A 23349-nucleotide genomic window follows, 5' to 3' on the forward strand; every position below is an offset into this window, starting at 1 on the left:
ATACTATATAAGACACTATTGGGGAGGGCTGGCTTCTACATAAGAGACTATTGGGAGATCTGGCTACTTTCTAAGACTATTCTAGAGAGCTGGCTATTTTCCTGCGATATATAAAACTATGGGGGAGGGGTGGTATTGTAAAAGAGACTAGTTTATGAACTGGTTTCTATATAAGAAACTATTGGGGAGGGCTGGCTACTATATAAGAGACTATTTTAGGGACTGACTTCTATATAAGACACTATTGGGGAGGGCTGGCTACTAAATAGGACACTATTGGGAGGGCTGGCTACTATAGAAGACACTATTGGGGAGGGCTGGCTACTAAATAGGGCACTATTGGGAGGGCTGGCTACTATATTGGCCACTATTGAAAGGGCTGGCTACTAAATAAGACACTATTGAAAGGGATGGCTACTATGTGGGGCTCTAATAGTAGGCCTGGCTAGTATGTGGGGTACTATGGGGGGAAAGGCTACTACATGTGGCACAATTATGGGATTGCCTACTGCTTGAGGGATATAATGGGTAACTACCATGTGGGGACATTTACTTTAGGATAGGCAGTGCTGGGAACGCTGCACGCTGCTCTGACAGTGCCAGAAACATTGCATGCACTCTTCATTAAATATTAAGGTTGGCCCACGACTTTCTCTATTTTTTTTTTTATTTTGGCCCACTGTGTATTTGAGTTTGACACCCCTGCCCTATAGGTAATACCCCTTGGTAGTCTGCAAGCACCCATTCCTCCCTGGTAGCTTGCAAGAGAGCAGTCTCTTGTGACCAGAGGCAGAATGCTGCCTGCAGCCACAAGAGTTATTGGCAGTGTGTGGAGCCTATGTCTCCTCACTCTGTCAATGACAGCACCACATGATTTAAAGGGCAAGTCCAGGCACAGTATTCCCCCCCCCCTCCATCAAAATAGCGGGGGAGGAGGTGGCTTAAGATCACAATATGCACTTATCTCCCCAGCTCCGCTGTTGGGGTCCTCTGTCCTTCATTCTAGTTCCCAATCCCCCAGTCGCTTCCTGGTCTACAGAGGGAACTTGCGATGTGATGTGTCATGCCCGTTCATGTGTCATGTCAATCCAGTCAGTGGTCATAGTGGAGTCCCAACTCATGGGAGGTAATGTTCAGACACCTTTTTTATGGCTGTTTTGATAAAAAAAAAAATCTGTGCCTGGTCTTCTCCATGAACTCTTTTAACAGTTAAAGAGCAAGGCACAGCACCTGGTGGCCCTTTAAACAACAGGGGATGCTGCCTGAGGCCAAAACCTTTAAGTTAGAGAGAGATGAAGGAAAGAAAGAAAAGGAATGGAAGAGATTGTACCTGTAAAAAAAAGTTACAATGTGAAGTACTAGACGCACCAAAGGGATGTTGTCTAAACTTCCCTCTGTATTGTCATTATCTCCTTAAGTACATATACTTTCCTGTTTATTAAAAGAAATGACAGGATCTCCAGTATATCATAGATGGGATAGTAACACTATGACTGTATAATGCATAAATCAAGGTGAAGTGTCAGCAGTTTGCTGTTCAATTGATAATGCGGGGCTTTGAACATATGCCATCTGCAATTTGTCAAGCTACTTTGCCCCTATTTATTCCCATAAGAATTCATTTTGGAAATTGCAGGAGTTAGGATGAAGTTACACAATGCAGCATTACAAAGAAATATATCAAGCCGAGCTGTCATCTCTCTGCCTTTCCTGTGTGTCAGAATGCCCTCAAGGTATATAGTGTTTAGAAATATAATAGCCTTAAGAAATATATTTATGAGCATCACTTAGAGAATTGAGTTGAATAATTTTAGTTCGCATTCAGTGGCATTAAAGCGAAAAGCTTGTTCATAGCTTCAGCCTGCCTTCAAGAATAGAATGGGAAGTGATGTTCTCAAAGAGGAATTTAGCATTTCTTTATCCGAAAAAAGGGAAGGGTTGTGCTTGGCAAGATGTCCATGTATATGAAAAGTAAAGGAGGACAGCTGAGAATAATTTTATACAATAATGTAGATAACTATTATGTAGTATCTTCCCCCCCCCATGTTGGATAGAATGATGGATAATAAAACCCCCCCCCCCCCCCCCCTCCGCCGTCAAGCACTTAGGGTCCTATTAGCCAAAAAATTTTTTAACGATTAACAAGATTGTTAATTATTAATGTAATTTGGCTCATTCTGTAGGAAGGAGTCCAGTGGGCGGTGTCACTCAATGACTTTTTAGCCTGGAAACATCAGAGATTTCAATCAATAAATTACAAGTTATACTGAATCTTTTCCCATAAAGCTATAAATCAATCTGCGCAGCTCCTTCTGCTCTATAACATAATGCCAAAAGCTTAGGTATCATTCTCATGGTGACAGGTTGCCTTTAATAATTATCATGATCATTAGTAACACTTTATTGTGAACAGGACTAGGCTGCATTACTACTAAAAATAACATGGTGCTCTATTTACAAGTTAGAGCTAATGTAAACACCTAAGAGACTGCTTAAGCTGTGGCCTCTTATCCAGATGACCAACCGAGATACCCCCGCTAATCTAATATTGATGGCTTATCCTGAGGATAGGCCATCAATTTTTAAAGGCTGGATAACTTCTATAAGCTTTCCTGGACAGCATGTTTTATTGATTTTCTGGGAAGGGGGGTCAGCTGCTGTACCTATGTGTTTTCATTGATTGGAACATGCATTTAAGTTTATATTTTGTACTTAGTCTCTAATCTTTTTTTTTTGTTGTAATTGTCTGTCTTGTTCAAGATTATAACCTGTAAGATTGTAACTTTTCATAAGCATTGAAGATTGCAGTTTGCAGAGAAAACAACCACTCACATACCAATCGATATAAATTATTGAACTGTACATGGTAAAAAAAAACATTTATATGTAATAACCATTGAAATTGGAATTATATACATTAGATACATTCTTTTGTGTTATTACATTTATTTCAGAAAGGACTGGACGAAACGTGCCACTGGGATGCACAGTAACTGGCCTGTGTGTGGGGGGCTGTCACATTGATGGTTATATACATTGTGTCAGGTACCCTCTTGTATTACTTCTGGTTAATCAATAGGAATAGAAGAGACAAAGAGAATAAACTTGTTTTTAAATCCATACACCAAGCCGTAGCAAGGGCAGGATGTTTCCTCTGCCCCGTCCCTTGTCGTGTCTCGGCCTTAAGGGTCCTATTACACAGGCCGATGGGCCCCAATATTAACTGTAAACGAGCGCAGATCTGCTAGATCGGTGTTTGTTTACTGGGCCTATTACACGTCCCGATAATCGTTTAACTAGGGCTGCATGGACATTGTTACCGATACCCTTGCAGCCCTTATTAAACTATACCATACATTACCTATCCATGGTCCAGTGCTCCTCTCGTGGTCCGCTTCTCCCCGGGTCCCACACACTGCAGCTTCAGAGCGGCCTGTCTTAACTGACAGGCCGCACAACCAATCACTGCCCGTGGCGGTCCTGGCCTGTGATTGGCTGAGCGGCCTGTCAGCTAAGACAGGATGCTCTCAAGCTGCAGCGTGCCGTACCTGGGGAGAAGAAGAGTGCAGGAGGAGCCCTGGACCATGGATAGGTAATGTAGTTACTTTGCTACTTGTCAGCCACCAACTGCGCACTGCTTTTATACGTAGCGGTGCGCGGTCAGTGGCCGACAATTATAGGTCCAAACCTATATCAACAATCAGCCGATGACAACGATCATCGGCTGATCGCTGTGTTTATTACATGGAACGATAATCGGCTGGATAGGGCCGATTCGGCAGATTATCGTTCCGTGTAATAGGGCCCTAAGTCAGCTTTGGAGGACCATCAGCAAGAGAGCTTCTGTAAAGCTTAGCACTCTCCCCCCCCCCCCCCCCTCCTCCCCCAGGGGCTCAGCCACTGTACTGAAAATATTTTTGTGGAATTTCAGGACAGTGATTTAAAGGCAGCATTGGGATTCCAGGGATTTCTAGGCCACAAAACAATCAGGAGAGCACAGGAGTGGCAGCCTATGATCAAAGTAAGGGATTGTATTGCATGCCACTGAAAGAAGAGAGCTTAGGAGAGGATAACTTTGTCCCAGACTACGATGATGCGGTAGCAGACCCCGCGTGGAATCTTGGTTCCCACATATCATCAAAATCATCATCAAGGCATAGTGATGCATTATTTCCACTTAGCGCTGGGTGCCATTCACAGCTCGTCGGTCCAGGGGAAAAAGTGGGAGGGGTACAGCGTCAACTAGTCATCAGATTGGTGTTCAGGAAGGCACAGGCGCTTGAGGGGTACCCCTAGGCAACAGCGGGACTTAACAACAGTCTAGCTGTGGGCCTGCTACAAAGAACTCCCCACTGCGATCAGTGTTATGGCAGTTTTTCAGACCATAATGCTATCTGTAGCAGGGCCGTAGCTAGGGAAGGGGCAAGGGGGGCAGCTGCCCCGGGCGCCGAGACCAGGGGGGGCGCCATCACAGGGAGCAGAGAGAGGATGACAGTGGATGAGGCAGCCTGGAAGCCTCCTGCCCTCTGTTAGTGTGAGGAGACAGGGGACGATTTTACTTCATCAAAAGAGGTACAGTATTTCCCATACTTTCCTGTCTCCTGGCTGTTGATTAGCTATAATTTGCGCAAAATCGCTGCGTTTTTACCACAATTTTGCGTAAATCAGGGCTAAACAGCATCCAGGAAACAGTACAGCAAAGAGATGGTGAAGGACCTTGACATGTGACTATGATGTCACCGCAGGTCCTGCATGTACACTGCACTAAGGAGGAGGAAGAAAGAAGATACAGGTGTGTGGGAAGGGGAGGAACAGGGGGTCCATCATGTCTGGACAGCCAAAGTTTTAGCTTTGTCCATGTATGATGGGAGTTGTAGTTTTGCAACAGCTGGGGAGGCAAGGTTCCCTACACCAATCTATAAAGCACCTGTACCTGTCATTTTTCTAAATTATTTATATTTTGAATTTGGTGATGGCATACCTTACTGGAGGTATTACTGCTGTTGTCTCCGCTGCTGAGTGGAGTTGATGGAACCTCGAGAAATCCTAGGTTCTATAGAACTCAAACATTCACGAACCTGCTGCATTAGATTTCTGATACCTTCCCGGTCCGTGGGGAAGGAGGAGACTGCCCGGGTACCGCCTGGAATTCCGGGATTCAGCCTAGGTAATAGCCGGGCACTCTCCTCCTTCCCCACGGACCGGTAAGGCATCAGCAATCTAATGTGGCAGGTTTGTGAATGTTCGAGTTCAATCGAACCTAGGATTCCCGAGGTTTGATCGACTCTGGGTGTCACACTGGAGATAGATCAGGAAGTTTTGCCTCCTAATTCACAGGTACAAACAGCAGGGAGCAGAGACAAAGACGCCTCCTCAGGTACAGACAGCAGGGAGCGGAGACAACAACGCCTCCACAGATACAGACAGCAGGTTGCGGAGACAACGGCGCCTCCTCAGGAACAGACAGCAGGGAGGGGAGACAACGGCGCCTCCGTTGAGGTACTTAGGGACAAAATTTTAAATGGGAACATCCCAGGTACACAGTAAATATCTAAACTATCGCTCACCAAAACTTCATAAAAAAATATATAAATATAGATATATTTATATATACATGGGCCCCCCTGTGCTTACTGCGCATAAAAGGGGGGGGGGCAAATTAAATCTTTGCCCCGGGTGCAAGAGAGCCTAGCTACACCTCTGATCTGTAGAATCTATAACCATAAAGTGGGTTGGTATTTGGGTTCAAACCCAGGTACTGTTTCTATGCGTCAGCACATGGAACGCAACCACCCCATTACCTGGAAGAACTGGGACCCCCACGACACTTGCCTGTAAACAACAACGTCCGCAGCTACCATCGTGCAGCCCCATCACTGAAAGTCAAGATTATGCAGCATGGCTTATAAGCAGTAGGTCTCTTACATCTACCTCTGCCTCCCCCATCTGTTTCAGGGGGAAAAACTTGCCACTGCTGAGACAAGAGCCGCTGTTAGAAGTCATCAGAATAAGACAGCACTATGCCAGTACCCACCCTAAGGCAAAGATGATAAGTGGACAACTGGCTAAGTTGATTGCCTCTATCTATCTGTCTGTCTGTCTGTCTGTCTATCTATCTATCTATAATACAAAAATAAACTTACCATATCTTAATTTAACAACATTATAAAAATTAACAAAACTCAATGAAACACATCATAAGATAAAAGCGGTAAAAGCGGTCCATCCCCAAACTCATTCCTCCCCACTAACAATCTACAGTATATCTACAATATATCCCCCAAAAATTTTAACTTTCCAGGATGTAGTCAACAATCCCCACCTGGCTGGTATTCCCCTTACCACTAGGTGTTACAGAGAGCTGCAACCTTCAGCCAATCTGGTTGGGATCACTACTCCAACGAGCCTGTGTTCCACTTAGACCGCCTTGTGTGCAACTTCGGCTGTTAACAATGGCCATACCCTTACAAGGGTCTGACTTTTAAGCAGGTTTTGATTTTTTTTCTTTAAGAGGTAGCCAAATAAATTATTTATATTGGGGATAGTGCCACTATTGGTGCCTCAATAGATGGAAGGGCTTGAATACTTTATTGTACAGGGGTTGGGAGGGGTTTGATGGGGATTGGAATTTGTTTTGTAATATTTTTGTTGTGTGTGTTTTACAGTACAGTAAACCTTTACATGGACCGACTATCCAGTAATCGAATAAACAGGAACTCCACTGAGCAGAACGACTGGGTTAAATTCACCTACAGAACCCACAGACTGGTTACACTGGAGACTGGCTTCACGTCACCCACACCCGGGGATACCACTTAGGTTAACTGCACCCACAGACTGGATCCACTGGACACTTGCTACACAGCACTGACACACTGGAATACCAATTAGGTTAACTGCACCCACAACACCCACAGACTGGATTCACTGGACATTGGCTTTACAGCACTCACACATTGGGATACAACTTAAGTTAACTGCAATTACAGACAGGTTTTACTGGAGACTAGCTTTACAGCACCTACACACTGGGATACCAATGGGTATATTTCCCCACAACACCCACAGACCGGTTTTATTGGACACTGGCTTCATGGCACCCACACACACTGGGATACCAGTTAGGTTAACTGCACCCACAGACTGGATTTAGTGGACACTGGCTTCACTTCTCCCACACACTGGGATAACTTCGCTCACAGCACCGACAGACACCCACCCACCCACAATGGACTCTCCTATCCTCTCCTACTTTTTCCCTATAAATCTCTCTTTTTCTTCTTGTCTTTCACTAAATGCCTGCTGTTATTCCTCTCTCCCATCCCATACTATTTATAGAGTGTGAGGGGTGCATGCTGACATTAGTGGGAGATGTGCATGCAATTGGACAGGTGCAAGGGATTAAGGTAGAGGTAAGTGAAAGTACTGTAACTAAACATGTGCTTCATCGCTGTGGCCATCATATTTAACTAATTTCTTAACAAGTCACTAAAAAACAAAACTAATTGACAGCATGATTCACAGTGAATCTCTACTAGAAGGTATCAGGTTGCTAGATGGCACCAGGTTGCTAGAGGGTACTGGTTTTACTAAAGGGTACCAGGTTGCTAGAGGATATCCAGTTGGCAAACAGAGGGAACCAGGTTGCTAGAGGGTACCAGATTGCTAGAGGGTATCAGGTTGCTATAGGATATTGGGTTGCTATAAGGTATCGGGATGCTTTAGGGTTCAAGGTTGGTAGAGGTTGCCGGGTTCCTAGAAAGTACCTAGTCATTAGAGGATACCAGGTTGCTCTGTATTTTGCTCTTATTTTTGTTTATCATAAGGTGATTGTGTTCACTATGGAGCTGACCCAATATTTATACACAGGTTATTATTGTTATTAATAACATTTACTGGATTATGGTATATACTGTAGGTAGTTTTGCATTTCCATACAAGCCTCACTGGAAGGATAATATTAATGTAAAATGTCAATTCAATATAGTAAAGTGAGTGCCCATTAAAGAATCATTCCTGGTCTTCTAAGATCAATAGTTTAGCTACACACAATTCTCAAGTATGAATTTTGCAAGTTTCTTATATAAAAGTAAAATCTAAAAAGACCTGACCTGTTAACCTTACTGTCCTGATTTCAACAAGGCTAACAAGGCTAATACAATAAAATCAGGTCATTATCTGGATCTACTGATATACATAGATGTTACCACACCTATGGTAACTACTACAGTATTGGTAATATAGGGTGATTTTTATAAATTTAGAACTTATATGATAGGTCAGAAAGATTCTATTGTGCAAGGGAAAATCCCAATCCTCACATAAAACTCTCACGCTGCTCACATTATCGGTGATGATGACTGTTCAATCACTGCACAATGTTTCGGTACTATATAAAGAATACCACTCAAAATGATCAATAGTCAATAATTTTCAATGCAGTGATAAAAAGCTACAAAGGGAATTCTTCCATTCTCATCCTCAATTCTGATTAACGCTATAATTTATATCTTTATAGTTGCCAGGATTCCTTTTCTTCAAATACAGAGCTTGAAATCACCTGTATAGACAGTTTTGTGTTGTATATTCTTTACTGTTAACCATTTTGATACCATGTTGTATGTTTTTTTTTTTACCTGTATATGACATACGTTATTTTGTTCGAGCATTAGGATTACTTCCTTGTAAAAATGGTGAGCCTGGTTGTTACCCTCCTGAAAAACTGTGCGTGAGAGCCTATTGAAACCTTGTTAACAATTGTGAATAAGATCCTGTTGTCACCCTGTTAAAGATTGTGGGTAAGATCCTAATGTGACCCTCTTAAAAATTCTGGACGAGAGCTTTTTTTGACCCCATTAAAAATTGTGGGCTAGAGCCTGTTGTGATCCTCCTTAAAATTGTGGGTAAGAGCCTGGTCTGACCCTCCTTAAAATTGCAGGTAAGAGCCTGATGTTACCCTCTCACAAATTTTGTGGGTCAGAGCCTGTTGTGAACATCTAAAAAATTGTGTGGGCCAGAGCCTAATGGGAATCTCTCAAAAATGGTGGGCGAGGGGGGCGGGTGCAAGATGCGAAGCAGTGGTGTGACCCTCAGATGCTCATTGAACAGCATGGCCTTCATCCCAGCTATTTGGGTGTTTTACTGACATGTGCCGGCACGTGCTGGCAGGGGTGGATCCCCTGCTGATCTTCACACACACAGTTTGCAAAAGACAAATCGTTTGTCTTCAGCACTTTCATCAATGTAATGCCTCATGGCAGAAGACCTTCCCCTCTGCAAGCCGATGCTCCATGGAACACTTGTGGGACCACTTGGTATGACCAGCCTTTTCCCTCTGGCCACACCACCGCCTCTTGCAGCTGGTGCTGCAGATCCCTCCCCCTCTGAAATACTGGGTGAAGTTGGATCATCAGTCTGACTAGTTGCTTCCTGGTCCTCCCCCTCCTCACTACCCTGAGACAGTGGAAGTTAAACGGGGGATCAGTGGACACAATCTCTTCTGTTGCCCCCTGAACCACTGCTCTGCATTTCAAAGTGGAATACTGTGTGTCCCTAATTGGGGCGGGGTCCAGGGATCTTGCATAAGCCATGTTATTGTTCTCCCTCAGTAGCAGGCTCCGTTTCAATATGCCCAGGTCCATGGTTTGTGCCCACACCTTCATTAGTATGCCCATCTGGAGTCTATCATCTATGGTATTCAACACCACACTGTATTTGTTTGAATATAGAGTATTTTTAAGTACCGTGATACTCAAGCAATTAGTGAGCTTGAACTAGTATATTCACTCTTTTCTAATAGATTATAGATCAAAGCTAGATAATAATAATCTGCAATAGATATATGAAAGAGAGGAAGAAAAAATTAGGAGATAGAAAGGTACATGAAGAGAAAAAAGATTGTGTTTTAGTAGATGACTGGATAGTAGTACCACTCAGTCAGAGAAGAGACAGGGAAGACACAGACAGTCGACCATGCAGTAGTTCCCGCCCACTGTCCCTGCCTACTTGCCACTATCAGCCTTAGGTGGCTGCGAACAACTGGGCGACTGTCCCTGACCTAAAGGACAAGTGCCATGAAAAACTTTTTCCCAGTAATTGAAGCACATTACAAAGTTATATAACTCTGTAATATGCTTTAATCACTTATCTGCCTCCCTTCCCTGTCTTTTCCCCCCTCCACCAGGAAGTGTCCTATCTCACACAGACCTGATTACTGTCGTCACCGTCACCAGGCAGCTCCTTCTTGTGAGGATGAGTCATCAGCAGGAGGGCTGCTCTAGGTCCTGTTACACCAGCCTCCCCCTCCCCCTCCTTGTCAGGTGACTCTGCTTGCTCAGCTTATCTTCTCTAGTGACATGACTCCTTCACTGAGTCCACGGCAGCAGGAGAGAGGGTATGAGGGGAGGGGGGAGCTGCCTATGTGCCGGAGTCAGTCTGAGGGAAGATAAGCATGACATGTGACAAGTGATGGCTTGCAGTTGTTCAGCCAATGGGAGCTGAGCAAGCCTGTCACCTGACAAGGCAGGGGAGGGGGGAGGCTGGTGTAACAGGAGAAGGAGCTGAGAGAAGAGCATGGTGACGGTGACGACAGTAATCGGGTCTGTGTGAGTCAGGACACTTCCTGGTGGGGGGTGGAGGGGGGAAAAGACAGGGAAGGGAGGCAGATAGGTGATTGAAGCATATTACAGAGTTATATAACTTTGTAATGTGCTTCAATTACTGGTAAAAAGTTTTTCATGGCACTTGTCCTTTAATGTACGTCACACACATAACGGAGACAAGACAGAGACACAATAATGGAGGGTCAGGAAGCCAGGTCAAAACCAGAAGACAGGGAAGGAACAAAATCTGAGGCAAACGAATAGTCAGGTCACGTAGCAAATGGTCAGGGAAGGGCAGAAGGCAATGATAGTCAGATAGCAATTACAGGGTGTCATAAAAGCCAAAGGAAACCTACAGGAAAACAAAAAGGAGCTGTGCTAGCAATGAAGTATCCCCACCTAATATCTAGCCAGGGGAATACACACTGGAAAAGCTTTATAGGAGACCAGGGGTCTGGTCCAGAATATAATTGGACCAGTCCCCTGATCTCCCACCACAGACAGCTGCAAACTTAACACACTGACTGGCAGGAGACCTGTAAGGGTCCTATTACACCAACAGATTATCTGACAGATTTTTGTAAGCCAAAACCAGGAGTGGATTTAAAAAGAGGAGAAATCTTAGTCTTTCCTGTTCTCTGTTTATACTCCATTCCTGGCTTTGGCTCAAAATAATAATCTGTTGGTGTAATAGGTCTCTCAGTCATAGAATACCAAAACTGAACCAAGTTCACTCCAAAGTGGCCAGAAGGAACTCTGCAGAGCAGACATGGATGGGGCAGGTGAGTTAATAAGTAAAGGGCCCTATTACACCAACAAATTATCTGATTTTTTTAAGCCAAAGCCAAGAATGGATTTCAAAAGAGGAGAAATTTGTTGGTGTAATAGGGGCCTTAGGCAGTGTTCAGACTGAGCAAACAACACACACAACAAACAATAACTCATGGCCAAAAAAGTAATCTTTGCCACAGAGGTCGTAATTTCCCTTAGACAGATGTCTTATCAGGCACGGGCATGACAGATAAATAGATTGAAATAAATTGATAGACAAATGGATATTAGGAGGTGTGATAGAACAGATAGATAGATAGGTTTAAAAAGAAATAAGATAAGATAGATACACTGTATTTATTACTGTATATAAATTGTATTTCACTAGTATTTTATATACTTAAAACAATTATAATTTGTAAATAATTTATTTATTTTTATTTTTTTTTTTGGGGGGGGGGGCGGTCGGCAAGAACTTAATACAGAGCAGAGCCATTATTGAAGCTCTGGGACCCCCACCAGAAGTTATTTACCCCTGAGTCCTGATGATGTCACAACTATGGGCGAAAATTGCTTCCCAGCTGATGGATTGCCTGCTCAGCCAATCAGTGACTGCCACTGCATCCTGCCCCAGCAACTGATTGGCTGAGCGAGCAGTCAGTTACCAGGTTGTGACATCTGCTGGGAGAAGATCCTGGAGCAGTGATCTGACGCTAGAGAAGCACGGAGAGGTAAGTTAACCGTGTTTTTTATGTTCCCCTTTGTCTTTTTTTTTTTTTTTTAAGTCCCCTCGCAGGACTTCTTCTTTAAGGAAATAAAATGTTGCTGTTCAACAAGTGGGTGGACTATGCAAAGTTCCCTTTTCACTACTTTGCCTTTTGTTCTTCTGCGATCAATTTCTATTTTTTCTAAATAGATAGATAGATAGATAGATAGATAGATAGATAGATATGATCATATTTCTTTATCCATATTGTATCCTAGCTCTTTGAATTCGCATTTACTGTACTGGAAAGCCGCCCCCTTACTAAATGAAGCATACTGTATCAGTACACGGCTTCAGTACCAGCCACATGGGATCTCTAGCAATAAGTTGCTGTCACATTGTATCATAATCTCATGACACTGTTTAGATGTGTAATAATACTTTTATTAAAGGTCCTGACTTGTGTGTACAGAGGGATTTTTATTGATTATCCAGTTAAACTTTTACGACTCGGTAATTACTCAGTAAAACTGTTCTGATTAATCTTCCAGCTCCCGACCGGCAAACATTTATGATGGCCACAATTAATGGGCAGCGCCTTTCTGAGAACAGGTTTGTTGGACTATGATGCATGCAGTGGTAATGGTTTAGATCAGTAACACCAGGCACAAATTCATGTTTGCTTCCCTTTCCAAGCAGTAATATCACATTTATATATTAGAGCAGCAAATCTGTAAAAATACAGGTTTAATATGCAACGGAAAAAGACTAGATAAGATGAGACTCCGGCTTTATATTGTTTTTAGGTCCAATATTATATGCTGGTACATTTATCTTTATCATACTGTAGCCCTGTTTTTCTTATACAGATCTCCAAATCCTCTATCATTGATTGTTTTTATTTACATTTGCTTATATAGCAGCAAAATATTGTTTATATTTTGTACATATTATATGTTGCAGTCTCCTGATCTGTCCCATTAGTACTGGAAGTTGGTCTTCATTGCACATGCAGGCGGGGGGTGGGGGTAGGGATGTTTGCACTGTTGCGTCACAGCAGAGTCACAGTTCAGAGAAGAAACCAGGAAGTAAAAAGCTCTATGGGGAGAAGAACAGTAAAGGGATATAAGGCATTGTACCTTATCTTACCTCATTTATTTTTTGCTAATAGATTGCTTTGTATTACAACTTTATTTAAAAAAGAAAAAAAAGTAGGGTTTTTTTTTATTTCTTTATGTATGTACCTCCAGAGCTGGCAGCAATAAGGGGCAATATGGCCCCTCTACTGCCACCACTGTTTGTGTTGGGAACTGCAGGGCTATAATCTATGCAGTTCCCAATCTCCTGTTGTGTTTTAGTGCTGCTGCACAGTGCTAAACAGAGAAGGATACCAGCCCCCTGTGTACTGTATATTCTCCAGAGAAAAACATTATTATTATTATTATTATTATTATTATTATTATTATTATTATTATTATTATTATTATTATTAATAAATCATAGTACTTATCAGCTGCTGTTTGTCCTGCAAGAACTGATATTTTCTTTCCCCTACTGCCTCCTCTGTCCATGACATGAACTGTCCATAGCAGTAGAGGTTTGTTGTGGGGATTTTCTACTGTCAATGACAGAGGTGGCATAGGAGGAGCATTAGCAAATCCCAACAGCAATCCTCTACTGCTTTGGAGAGTTCCTCTCACAGACAAAGGCGGCAGCATGGAACACTGTGCCAGACTGGAAAGAATCCACAACTTCCTGCAGTTTGATTTTTTTTTTTTTTTTTTTTTTCATTTTTATTTTAATTTAAGTAGTTTACAATTCTGTATAGCTTTCTGGCACCAGTTAAGTAGATTTTTTTTTATTATTTTTAATTGATTTTGTCATAGTCTACTGTTTGTTTTGTTAAAAGACACTTTTCACTATTATTGGACCAGGACAAATGCTACAGTAAAATAGAGGGGTGGGAGGTTTTCATCTGTAATTATGTATTTAATTTTTTTTTTCATAGTCTGTTCCTTAGAAAAGACCACTGGGAGACAGACTTTGATATTTCTATTTTATTCATATTCCTTAACTTTTGCGTTTCCCTTTGTAATAATTCTCTAAAAACGAAAACTTTCTCCTTTCACCAACACAGAAAAGCTAACAAAAGTAATTATTATATACTTACAGAAACTTATTAACAAGCAACATAATTAATCAAGTTGATATGAAAAGAAACACACCAGGGGTATCTTACTAAAGGGCAGAATGGATAGGAAGATAAGTCGTGGAAATACAGATAAAGATAAAATGTTTTACTAATGCTCAAATTAGATTAGAAGTTTTCTGTGCAAGACGTTAACGCCAAATTGCAAACTAACGAAACCTCCATAATGTAAAGGCAGCACTTCTGATGTTTTAAGGATATGTAAGTGCTCGATTACTATAGCAAACGGGCGCCAATCTGCTTGATCAGAGCTTGTTTACTGAGCCTATTACAAGGCTCGGTTGTCATGCAATGTCATTGAAGATGTCTGTGCAGCCCTTGCTTTTAGGCTGGGTTCACACTACGTATATTTCAGTCAGTATTGTGTTCCTCATATTGCAGCCAAAACCAGGAGTGGATTGAAAACACAGAAAGGCTCTGTCTACACAATGTTGAAATTAAGTAGATGGCCGTTATTTAATGGCAAATATTTGCTGTTATTTTAAAACAACGGCTGTTATATTGAAATATTGGCAGTTATTTACCGTTATATGGCGGCCATCCACTCAATTTCACCATTGTGTGAACAGATCCTTTCTGTGTTTTCAATCCACTCCTGGTTTTGGTTGCAATATGAGGACCACAATACTGACTGAAATATACGTAGTGTGAACCCAGCCTATAAGTGAAGTTCATACGTTACCTCTCCATGCTCCACGGTGTTCTCTTAGCTTCTGCCTGCTGTCTGCATTGTTCGGTGGAGCTGTTCATTGAAGTGATAGGTTGCTCAGTAAATCACTGGTTGCGACAGACCCAGTGATTGGCTGAGCAGCCTGTCACTTTAGTGACTGACTCTGAAGTGGAACTGGTGGCTGTGGGGAGCAGTGAAAAGCCAGGAAGACACCAGGGAGCGTGGAGAGGTTATTTTATTTACAGATTCATCAGCCATCGGTGGCGAATTAGATGTAGTGACGAGCAGTCGACAACCAAAAGACACGATCAGCGGACAGCCTCTCCTGCCAAGAACCCGCAGTATATACGAGCCAGCACTCTGGAGTCCACTCTCAACGTATTTCTATTGTACTCAATGCAATGTTTTAATTATTACATTCTGTAAATGGAAAATATAAGAAAGAAAGGTAACATTTAAAGGGGTTATTGCAAGATTAACCAGCTATCCACAGAAGAGGTGTCTGATTGGGACACCTCTGGGTGTGGGAGTACAAAACTGGGAGTGGGAGTTACGCACATGCGTACAGATTATCAGACGCAAAGTATAAATCACACAGTTGCGTACGTTCGCAATTTCAAATATGTTCAAAAATGATCGTAACAACCATTCCGATCATCAAACATCAAAATTGTTCGTGATCGGTGAACATACGGACATTTATAAACATGTTTGTTCATCACTAGTAGTTATCTTCAGCCATTTCATAGCACAAAAGTGGAGTGACAACTGAGCATGCAACCCACATTCTTGGCCATTGGACATGGAAATATATCTTTAGACCTCTTTCACAACGGTTTTTTTTGTGTTTAATTACTTGTTTTGTGTTTTTGTATTTTTTAGCATTGTAAATTATCGGATTTATTAGTCATGTAATTTAAGGATTTCTCTTCCAAGAAAAAAAAACACTACAAAAAAAAATAAAAAATAGCTGTAGTGCAATTTATTCCACATTATTTCCGCTAGAGATGAGCGAGAACTAAAATGCTCGGGTGTTCGATACTAGAGATGAATATTTCCCAATGCTTGGTTGCTCATTTCGAGTAACGAACCCCGTTGTAGTCAATAGGAAACTTAAGCATTTTTGCTGGGGACCAAAGCTCTGCACAGGGAAGGTTGCGTGAAAACCTGGAAACCTCAGAAAATGATGGAAACAACACGGAAATGAACAGGAAACAGCAGGGGCAGCATGCATGAATGCTTCTGGGGATGGCTAATCACAATATTATGCCAAATTATGGGCTCCCGGCTCTCCCCCCCCCCCCCCCCCCCCCCCCATGTTCCTGTACCTCCTCCCTCGCTCCAACTTCTGTTCACTGTCGGGCCAATAAACTCCTGGGCTTATTGATTTCCATCAGGGGTCAAAGTACAGCCTTGGGCACACTGATGCAGTAGCTGTACTTTGCTGATCCCTGTCTCTCTCACAATGTCAGTAACAGGACAAATTGACTACTGACAGCTGCACTACAAGTCCAAGCCAGCAGCCAAGAGTAGCAAATATATATATATATATATATATATATATATATATACAAGCCAAAAAGACAGAAATGGCTGCACATCGCACCCATGGCTGACACGAAAGCTTATTCAGCTATATTTAAAACCGACCATATTGCCTTATGTACCACGTGCAGGTCTTCTGATACACATGAGTCCCTAACCAAAAAACATCACTGTGCCGGTCAGCGACCACAATCCCCGCAAAACATGCGCAAGCAGAGAAGGGGGACCACAGATGGCCCTGCAACCCCATTGTCACAGGACCAGACCCCACAGGTGCCACCGTCGGAAAAAGTGGACGCCAAGCAACACAAGTGTGAACAAGCTCTTACCTCTCTCTCCATTCCTCTGCAGGTAGAATGGGAGAATACTAGGAGATCCTCCCCTTATGTACACAGGTGCTTTCTGCTAATTTGGATCACATGGGTCTTACAAAGCACGAGTGCTAGCCACAATGAAAAAAGGGACAGAATACATAAAATATGCACAAGCCAAAAAGACAGAAATGGCTGCACATCGCACCCATGGCTGACACGAAAGCTTATTCAGCTACATTTAAAACCAACAACAGAAGTTAGTATATAATTTGGCCAAACCATATTGCCTCATGTACCACGTGCAGGTCTTCTGATACACATGAGTCCCTAACCAAAAAACATCACTGTGCCGGTCAGCGACCACAATCTCCACAAAACGTGTGCAAGCAGAGAAGGGGGGCCACGGAATGGCCCTGCAACCCCATTGTCACAGGACCAGACCCTAAAGGCCCCCCCCAGACCCCACAGGTGCCACCGTCGGAAAAAGTGGACGCCAAGCAACACAAGCGTGAACAAGCTCTTACCTCTCTCTCCATTCCTCTGTAGGTAGAATGGGAGAAACTAGGAGATCCTCCCCTTATGTACACAGGGGCTTCCTGCTAATTTGGATCACATGGGTCTTACAAAGCACGAGTGCTAGCCACAATGAAAAAAGGGACAGAATACATAAAATATGCACAAGCCAAAAAGACAGAAATGGCTGCACATCGCACCCATGGCTGACACAAAAGCTTATTCAGCTACATTTAAAACCAACAACAACTTTGCGGGGTTGGTGGTCGCTGACCGACACGGTGTGGAGTTAGCGTAGGGACCCGTGTGGACCAGAGGACCTGCGCGGTGGTACATGGGGCAATATGGCTTGATCAATTCATATACAGACACTCTGGTGTTGATTTTTAATATAGGCCTAGCGGCATTAGTATCAGCCATAGATGGGATGTGCAGCCGTTTCATTCTCTCCAGGTCATATATATAGTAAACAAAAGGTTCCACAGCACTCGAAGAAGTCGGGGTGCCAGCCAAAACACCTGGGTCCAAGGTGTGGGGGTATAGAAATCCAATGAAGGTAGCACACCCAATAGTGGTAAACGGTGATTTATTAAAGCTCGTGCAACAAAAGCGCCGTTTCGGTTCAATCTATATGAACCATTCTCAAGCCAGTGAACACACTCCCAGTTTCCTGGGTATTTATATGCAATAGTACACACATGTGAATTAAACAATCAATATATAAATTAAGTGAAAAAATGCAAAATGTATGAATAATATGTATAAAGCACACATAATATGAGGAAATATATTCCATATACTTAGTGAACAAATCGTGATCAAAATCGTGAACTGTAGAAAACATTATTATTACTCATTAATCAACAATCTGAACACCTGATGAATAATGCTCACCAAAGTCGCAGGATAAACAAGATGCGTGTTTGCCGGCTGCACATTGCTGTGGAACGCAAAACCAGGAAGTACGCAACAGCGTGCGTGTCAGTGTGGGTTGCGCATGCGCGAGGTCAACCTGCGGCAATAAAACTAATAACCAACCCAAAGCCACATACTAGCGTAATAAAAGTAAATAATAGAAGAATAATAAAGGTACTATGAAAATGATAAAAACATAAGAATAACAAGAAAATGGATAACTTGAGATAACTTCATGGGTCAGTAGAGACATCCAGAGTTCACAGCAAAAAAACGCATGCATACCGCTCAGTGTGGGTTCACACTGAGCCAACTTAATACCTAAAGCAATCGGGGCCACCTATTAACACAGATAAAGTAATACACCTCCGGGTGGAAAACCGTATGCGGCGTGGGAGCTGACGTCACTGCAGCTGACCACACTAGAGTCCAGTGGGGGCGCCATATGGAAAAACAAGCTCAATCACACAACTCCGTGTCTCATGTAACTATCTGACCACTTTATTGTTGTTAGATAAACGCACATGCAAAATAAATAGTACTGAATAAATGAATATTGGATGAATATGAAATAAGAAATAAAAAGTATAAAAAAAGAAAAGAAAAAAGAAAAAATGAAGAAAAATAAAAGAAAAAGAAAACGCTTAGTTCAGTGGCTGGGTATCATGATGTCAATGTCAACAAATGGCAGCTCGTGAATAATGGATCAAAGATGGAGGTCAGTCCACAGGGAATATGGTGAGCAGAAGACATCAGGCTTCACAGAAAGGGCTTGAGTAAAATCTGAAAATAATGAAAAAACAAAATAAGTGTCAAGTACATCCATACAATGACATATATGAGTTAATAGATACAAAAGATATTAGTGTGTTCACAACTGTTTATAGTTTAGGAGATGCAACCGACAGCACCGATCGGACCCGAGGAGGGCTCCACCAACCTACATATGCTTAAATGCAATATCTTGGTAAAATCTTAAAGTCTACGTTCAGGCTGTTAGGCTTGAGTGAGTTGAGTCTGTGTATCCATGATAATTCTCTCTTTTTCAGCATAGCTAAGCGATCACCCCCACGAGGAGGAGGAGGTATGTGATCGATCAGCATGCATTTTAGGTCACGCTCAGAGTGATTAGCATCGGAAAAGTGCTTGGGAACGGGTAGGTCTTGACGACCTGTACAAATTGTATATCGGTGTTGTGTTAGGCGCGTTTTTGCATCATATGTTGTTTCACCCACGTACAAAAGATTGCACAGGCACCATAGGAGATATACAACCCATTCGGAATTGCATGTGAGGAAGAATCTAATGTCGTACGTGGCACCTGTGGAGGGAATGCAAAAAGTTCGACCTTGTATGTAACGACAATTTACGCAATTGAGACAAGGATAACACCCTACAGTTTTAGGTCCAAGGAAAGTGTAAGAACTAGGGCCAGTGGGATGTTGAACTTCTGTTTTGACCAAGTGGTCTTGTAGATTCCTAGCCCTGCGATATGACAAGAGGGGTCTTTGTTGAAATTCAGCTATTGATGGAAAGATGTTACTGATGATGGGCCAATGTTTAATGATAACCTTCGCAATAGAGGGGCTCATGGAGTGATATGTGGACACAAAAGGGATACGGTTACTTTGTCGTGATCTCAATGTGGGACCTAGTAGTGTTTGCCGTTCCATGGTCAACACACTTGACATCTGTTCCGAAACTAATCCTCTGGGGTAACCCCGTTGGAGGAAGTTCCTGGACATAGTAGTCAAAGTGTTCTCAACCAAAGTAGGATCACTGATGATGCGCTTAGCCCGCAGTAGCTGGCTTTTAGGCAGGCTATGCTTCATATTAGGTGGGTGATTAGAGCCATATTGTAGAAGTGTGTTGCGATCTGTCGGTTTGGTATACAATTTGGTGTGTAGTAAACCATCTTTCTTATATACCACTGTATCCAAGAAAACAACCTGGTCCTTAGAGAAACTCAAGCAAAATTGAATGTTGGGGTCCATATTGTTAAGAAATGTGACAGTAGTTCAGTCTCAGATCCAGTCCACACGAGGAAGACGTCGTCTTTGTATCACCACCAGCCACGGAGGTGCCGGGCATGGTGGGACACATAGACGAAGTCCTCCTCGAGTGCCTCTACGTACAGGTTAGCGTACGCAGGTGCCATATTAGAACCCATCGCCGTTCCCATTAATTGGACATAGTACTGGCGATCAAAAGAAAAAAATTACAGGTGAGTACCATCTCTATGAGTTCCAGTATAAATGCACAGTATGTATCAGATAGATCTAAAGAATGAAGTACTCGACGCATGACCCTCAAACCCTGTCATGCTGTATCGACGTATAAAGACTAGCGATGTCCATGGATGCCAGAATGGTGTTGTCATCAACATGGACATCGCTAATCATGTAGAGAAAATCAGACGTATCACGTAAATAAGCAGACATTTGTAATATCTTAGGTTGTAGGAGCTTATCGATGAAAGTGGCTACCTGACTTAGCAAGGAGCCCCTTCCTGACACAATAGGGCGGCCAGGCGGGTCTTGAAGACCCTTGTGTATTTTAGGGAGCAGGTATAAGCGTGGTGTTTTCGGGTATTCCACCCACAGGTATTCATGTAGCTTGCTGTCAATCAGTTTTTGACTAAGTGCCTCATCCAAAATTGTTTTAAGTCTGGTTTTGTATTGTGGGGTGGGGTCCTGTGTTACAGGTAAAATATATGATTTGAAAATTTTAGGCCCTTAGATGGACTGTTGGGTTCTTTGTGTCGGAATTCTGCCTAGCCGCACACTAATTCCCTGCCTTACACTCTCCCTGACAGACAGCAGCTCTCTCCCTATGCTCATTCAGCCTGTGTCTGTAGCGAGCATCAGGGGACCTGATTCTAATATGCCCAGGTCATCTGATCTGGCCAGCCAATCGCTGCTATCGACATGTAGGGTTCCCACGTGATACTACGAGCTCCCAAAGGCTCTCCTGCATGATGATTGGCTGAAAAAAAGCCACCAAACATGTGGGAAGAAGAAGATGCCATTGTCTCGAGTATTGCGAGATGCTCTTCCGAGTAACGAGCGCCATCGAGTACCATAATACTTGAACGAGTACCAAGCTCGGACGAGCATGCTCACTCATCTCTAATTTCCACATTTCCTATCTAGATAATATCTTCCCACAGACTTCTTTAGTCCCCCAAAATTCTCATAAAAACTTCAGGAAAAATGGTACTGAAAATATGACATGTTTCCAATGCTATTTTTGATGATAACCTTACAAAAATTTCATGGGGGATGAAAATATAATTTCCAATTTCCACTTTAATTTAGGACTTATAGTACTTTTGGAAGCAAAGTCCTCTATCTCCCCAGGAAGTGAGTTTTAATTAGGGGTAAAAAGGCTTAATGCAAGAACTCGGAACAAAAATTAGAACAACATGAAATATAAATGACCCGAAGTATAATGGTCAGAGAACTTGTGTTAACCAACAGTATTTAGCGCCAAGCTTTATTTGTGTGAAGGGAGCAGAAGCCTTAAAGTTTCTCTGCTAGACGCGTGAATCTGTGGGTTAATGACTTCCAAAGTTTAAATCAAGAGTGAAATAGCTCATTAGAATAATTGGGACTATCCCTGACAACTTGTGTGAAGCTAAACAGAAAACAGTCAGGCATAGCAAAGCTGCTCAGCTTGATGCATCCTCAATGCCTTTTCTCAGGTTCTTTAATATTGCACAAAAGTAACATCCTGGAAAGCTTTACACACCGTGCCACCTACTTCAAGAAAATAATGGAACAAATCACATCTGTTTCTTTTCCCGGTGCACGTTGGGAAGAGAATCGGAGCTGAGATATCTCTTCTGAGCTGTTGTGGGTGATGCCTCAAGAATATGCAATGAACTCTGGAATGTAATGGTCTATGTAACCTCAGGAACTGTCAAATCGGAGGCTTCACCAGAGTGATGAGTCCTTTATGGAACATTTTCTCGCAACTTCAGTTTAAATCATAAACAACTTAAAAGAAAGGCGATACGAGCACAATCGCTTTTCATGTTTTATTTTCAGCTTAATGTTCCTCTTTTACCTGTGAAGAGGGGAGCAAAACAATGACTCAAAGGTACAGCTTAAAAAAATAAGATTGAAAGTAACAAAAAGTTACAACACTAAAAAAAGACACTTGTCTATTGCATTGAGCAACCATGAACAGTGGGGATGGTCAGACTTAAAGGGGTTGGAAAGGCAGAATATGGGAAGCAGTGCAAGAGCTAGGGAGGTAAGTGTGTGATATCTTTTTCACCCACCCCTTTGGCCCGGCTTTTCGAAAAAGGGTCCTGGCTGTTCAACCCCTTTCAAGGCGTGGCTTTTTTTTCCTTTCATAAACAATGCTACTCATGTCCATGAGCTATGTCTGCTTTTAACCCTTAGGGGACACAGCCAGTTTTCATTTTTGCGCTTTCGTTTTTCCCTCCTCGTGTATATAAGGCCATAGTGCCTGCATTTTTCCACCTAGAGACCCAAATGAGCCCTTATTTTTTGCGCAACTAATTGTACTTTGCTATGGCAGATGTAATTTTTGCCTAAAATGTGCCGGGAAACCAGAAAAAAATTATATGTGTGGTGAAATTGAAAAAAAAAGTTTTTTTTTTTTTCTTATTGGGGGGGGGGGGGGGGGTTGTTTTTACTCCGTTCGCCCTAGGGTAAAACTAACTTGTTATATATGTTCCTTAAGTTGTTACGATTACAACGATATGTAACATGTATAACTTTTATTTGATTTGATGGCTTGTAAAAAATTGAAACCTTTTAAAGAAAATATATGTTCCTTAAAAGCGCTCCATTCCCAGGCTTATAGCGCTTTTATCCTTTGGTCAATGGGTCTGTGTGAGGTGTCATTTTTTGCGCCATGATGTGATCTTTCTATCGGTACCTTGATTGCGCATATACGACTTTTTGATTGCTTTTTATTACAATTATTCTAGATTTGATGCGACCAAAAATGCGCAATTTTGCACTTTGGGATTTTTTTGCGCTTACGCCATTTACCGTGTGAGATCAGGAATGTGATTAATTAATAGTTCGGGCGATTACGCACGCGGTGATAGCAAACATGTTATTTATTTA

Source organism: Dendropsophus ebraccatus, chromosome 11 (assembly GCF_027789765.1).
Source record: "Dendropsophus ebraccatus isolate aDenEbr1 chromosome 11, aDenEbr1.pat, whole genome shotgun sequence".
Classification (NCBI taxonomy): Eukaryota; Metazoa; Chordata; class Amphibia; order Anura; family Hylidae; genus Dendropsophus; species Dendropsophus ebraccatus.